The sequence below is a fragment of the Schistocerca piceifrons genome, chromosome 7 (genome assembly GCF_021461385.2).
Source record: "Schistocerca piceifrons isolate TAMUIC-IGC-003096 chromosome 7, iqSchPice1.1, whole genome shotgun sequence".
Taxonomy (NCBI): domain Eukaryota; kingdom Metazoa; phylum Arthropoda; class Insecta; order Orthoptera; family Acrididae; genus Schistocerca; species Schistocerca piceifrons.
Genome location: NC_060144.1, coordinates 330220639 through 330225843, shown reverse-complemented (window position 1 = coordinate 330225843; position 5205 = coordinate 330220639). Strand labels below are relative to the sequence as shown.

General features: G+C 45.2%; 1 pseudogene; it reads right to left on the bottom strand.

Annotated features, from left to right (window-relative positions):
- Positions 1-560: 560 nt before the first annotated feature.
- LOC124709185 lies at positions 561-678 on the bottom strand (annotated as a pseudogene).
- Between the last annotated feature and the right edge of the window lie 4527 nt (positions 679-5205).

Here is a 5205-nt window from a genome sequence, read left to right as displayed (position 1 = left end):
ACACGCGTTTCGGCAGCATGCTCCCATCTTCAGGGGCGTTTACAGTTACTTTAACACTGTAATTAAGATTAAGTGAAGTTAGTTTCCTTTGCTGTGTGTACCACATAACCCCAATGGCACACATAGGAAAGGAAACTAACTTCACCTGATATTAGTTACAACGTAAGAGTAATTGCACATGATGAATTTGTGTAATCAATTACGCAGCGACGAGTGTTGCTTTTTTATTTTAACTATAGGCCTATTACAGCTGCACAGCCATCATCATTTTATCTGTAATAGAACATTTTATAAATTTTGGTACATTTGTTGTGCTACATGTGAGTTACTTATTAAAAAAAAAAAAAACAACTCCACCCGAACAGGCCTTGGAAGGCCCAACGGTACCGACCGGCCGCCGTGTCATCCTCAGGCCACAGGCGTCACCGGATGCGTATATGGAGGGGAATGTGGTCAGCACACCGTCCTTCCGGCCGTATGTCAGTTTACGGGACTGGAGCCGCTACTTCTGAAGCAAGTAGCTCCTCAGTTCGACACACAAGGACTGAGTGCACCGCGTTTGCCAACAGCGCTCGGCAGACCGGATGGTCACCCATCCAAGTGCTAGCCCAGTCCGACAGCGCTTAACTTCGGTGATCTGACGGCAACCGGTGTTACCACTGCGGTAAGGCCGTTAGCGTGAGTTGCTTATTGATAATGTGATTTTACTTACGTCTTCAAGTTCTGACTACCATGCAGTATCGTTGTCTCCGTTGATGTTTATTTGTTGTTGATTATATTTTACGTTAATGTAGCAACAATAATCAGTTTTGTTGTATGTTCTGGCTTTTAGTTTAGTAGTGGTCAGAAATAATTCTCAGACTATAACTGACAGTTAGTGACTGCAGTTGTGAAAGATGATGGGAGATTTCGCTATTTCTGTTTCTATCTATTTGTTTATTGATGATTCTTCCGTTGTTATTCCAGTGCTAATCAGTTTCGTGTTACGTTCTGGCATTTCATTACTAATGGTCATCTGACGTAATTGCTATCACAAAATTTCAACTGGAAATTACGGTTATTTCTGACCATTATTTACGACATGTCAGAACATAATACGCAACTGATTACAATAGAATAACAACGGAAGAAAAGTCAGTAAACAAATAGGCGGAAACAGAAATAACATAATCGCTGATCATCTGTCACAACTGCTATCACTAACTGTCAGTTGCAGACTGGTATTTATTTCTGACCACTACTAAACTAAAAGCCAGAGCATACAACAACGTAACATACACTACTGGCCATTAAAGTTGCTTCACCACGAAGATGACGTGCTACAGACGGTAAATTTAACCGACAGGAAGAAGATATTGTGATATGGAAATGATTAGCTTTTCACAGCATTCACACAAGGTTGGCGCCGGTGGCGCCACCTACAACGTGCCGACATGAAGAAAGTTTCCAACCGATTTCTCATACGCAAACAGCAGTTGACCGGCGTTGCCTAGTGAAAAGTTGTTGTGATACCTCGTATAAGGAGGAGAACTGCGTATCATCACGTTTCCGACTTTGATAAAGGTAGGATTGTAGCCTATCGCGATTACGGTTTATCGTATCGCGACATTGCTGCTCGCATTGGTCGAGATCCAATCACTGTTGGCAGAATATGGACTCGGTGGGTTCAGGAGGGTAATACGGAACGCCGTCCTGGATCCTCTACAGTCTCGTGTCACTAGCAGTCGAGATGACAGGCATCTTATCCGCAAGGCTGTAACGGATAGTGCAGCCACGTTTCGATCCCTGAGTCAACAGATGGGGACGTTTGCAAGACAACAACCATCTGCACGAACCGTTTGACGACGTTTGCAGCAGCATAGACTATCAGCTCGGAGACCACGGCTGCGGATACCCTTGACGCTGCATCACAGACAGGAGCGCCTGCGATGGTGTACTCAACGACGAACGTAGGTGCACGAATGGCACAACGTCCTTTTTTCGGATGAATCTAGGTTCTGTTTACATCATCATGACGCTCGCATCCGTGTTTGGCGACCACGCGGTGAACGCACATTGGAAGCGTGTATTCGTCATCGCCCTACTGGCGTATCACCCGGCGTGATGGTATGGGGTGCTATTGGTTACACGTCTCGCTCACCTCTTGTTCGCATTGACGGCACTTTAAACAGTGGACGTTACATTTCACGACCCGTGGCTCTACCCTTCCTTCGATCTCTGCGAAACCCTACATTTCAGCAAGATAATGCACGACCGCATGTTGCAGGTCCTGTATGGGCCTTTCTGGATACAGAAAATATTCGACTGCTGCCCTCGCCAGCACATTCTCCAGATGTCTCACCAGTTGGTCAATGGTGGCCGAGCAACTGGCTCGTCACAATACGCCAGTCACTACTCTTGATGAACTGTGGTATCGTGTTGAAGGTGAATGGGCAGCTGTACCTATACACGCCGTCCAAGCTCTGTTTGACTCAATGCCCAGGCGTATCAAGGCCGTTATTACGGCCAGAGGTGGTTGTTCTGGGTACTGATTTCTCAGAATCTATGCATCCAAATTGCGTGAAAATGTAATCACATGTCATTTGTAGTATAATGTATTTGTCCAATGAATACCCGTTTATCAACTGCATTTCTTCTTGGTGTAGAAATTTTAATGGTCAGTAGTGTATAATTAATAACAAATAAAGAGCAACAGGAACGACGATACTGCATGGAAGACAGGACTTGAAAACGTATGTAAAATTTATCATGTAATTGAAAGACATTTATTACGCATGAAGTCCAAAGGATTACATACATATCTGGAGCTGCTGCGTAAAGTAACTGAAAATGAACCTGATGATGACACCATGCTGCCGAAACACTTCGTCCTAATAAAAGTCACAAGTGACTGCTGCAGTATATGTTATTTCATAAAATTGTGAACTTATTTGCTTCGAACGGTCTTTCCTGTCATATTCCCCCTCACCCTTCCCCCTCCCCCCCCCCCCCCCCCCGGCGGGACATCCCGTGCATGTCGTGAAAAGTAACAGTCCTATAAAATACCTCTGCAGAACGACAAAGGTTCCCTTTACTTCTGAAGGTTTCTGTCCGTTAAGAACATAAGAAACCTATGCGAAACTGGAACTAGGATGCTTGGACTGGGATTTGAACCTCGTTCATCATAAAGAGGAATCCACTGCCTTAACTACAGCTGGACATCGCTAGGCGATGACGGCTGAGAATCGTATGACGGGGCAGTAGGGGAAGTTAGTGTGTGCCATTAGGCGGGGCACCAGCTGCGAGACGCGCATAGACACGTGAGTGCGCGCGGCGGCGGCAGCGGCTTGCGTTGTTTTAGCTGTGAGCAAACCGGGGGATTATTCCGCGCGTCGAGAGCACAGTCAACACCACGGGCTGCCCCGTCGAGGGCCTCTCGGAGGAGATCCGGCCCGGCAAATATTGGCGACGAGGCGGCTGCCGCTGCTGCTGCTTGCGCTACTGGTGGTGGTGGTGGTGGCGGGCGGTTGCGAGCGCTCATAATAACCGGCGCCGGTAGGGGCTGGAGAAGTGGTGAGGGTACGGGTGGGGGTAGGGGCGCAAACAACGCTCCGAGATGCCGCGCCACAACTTCTGCCGGCGCCGATCTAAGGGCAAGATTGCTGCAGTCTGGTGCACTATGTCCTTCGTGAGGAGCAGGTGTCTACTGCTCATCTCGAACCACCGTCACTATGCATCTGCTGATCTTCAGGAGTTCTGGGAACCGGTGTGATGCAAAACTTGTTTGGTGTGTGTATTCAATTCTCGCCTCTTAATCAAGTCGCAAAGGCTTTCGTACTGCGTCAGTACTAATGACAAAACAAAACATAGCCGCAACAGCTTCGAAAAAATAGATGACAATTGGCGTGCCACAATGAGCAGTCTAGTACACGGGCCGTATTTTCGTGCTCCATCTGGTATTATACGGGGTAACTTTATCCACATTTTGCACCTGTGAACGTGACTGTATTCAGTCACAATTTTTTAGTGTTTTATTAAATTACGCCATGAATTCCACAAAAACATAAAAGTCGCTGTACGACATGAGGACAACCACACCATAAATTCCCTGAATCTGAGAATCACCAATCTCCAACAAAAACGTAAGTTCAGCTTACACAGAAAGCAGATATAACGACAGTGCATCATGCCATCCCACTGCATACAAACACACTGCCTTTAGCTCCATGCCACTCATAGCACACTCACTTCTCTTAGAAGAAAATAGGATTAGGAAAAAATTGGCCACAGTAAAAAGTATTGCCATAAACAATGGCTACAAAGCCAAAACAATTGATAATGGAGACACACAAAAATAAGACAAAAATTACCACACTAAGAAAGAAGAGAAATTATTTGCTAGTATCACATACGTAGGCCCCATATCACAAAAAAACTGCTAACGTAAAGAAAGAATGTAATAATTGCATTATTCACTAATAATAATTTAAATTAAACTCACCCACAACATAAAAACAGATAACCAAAAATTCAACAGCAGTGGAGTGTATAAAGTATCATTCCCCAGTTGTCCTCCTACTATGTGGGGAAAGCAGACCGAAATTTCAAAACCCATTTCCTAGAAGACATAAATTCTTTCACACTCAACCACTTTCGAAAATCAGTTCTTTCACAGCATATGATAGAAACCAAACACATTATCAAGAGAACAGAATGCAATTCGGTAGTACTATACAATGGAGCCAATGGTAAGACCCTAACTTGTAACAGCTGGAACCAAACCTCCCCAAAATCACAAAGCCTGAATCTGTGTTAAATGAACAGGCAGATTTCGTTAGCCATACTTATAGCTTTCAGATCCCTGTTTTTCAACATAATCTCCGTTCAATGCGCCACCTTACTGGGGGGACTGTATGCCGGCATGATATCACTCTGTTTTTCGACGTCGGAGCCAATGCATTGCTGCATCAGTAACGTCCTCATTATCCACGTACAGCTTCCCCCTCAGTGCATCCTTCATTGGGCCAAACACATGCAACCCGGAAGGTGCGAGATCCAGGCTGCAGGGTGGATGAGGAAGAACAATCCAGTGAAGTTTTGCGAGCTCTCTCGCGTGCACAGACTTCTGTGTGACCATGCATTGTCATGGAGAAGAAAAAGTTCTTTTTTAATTATGCTTCCGCCGTTTCACTATAATAATTTTTATTTTATTGTTATAAGATCCAG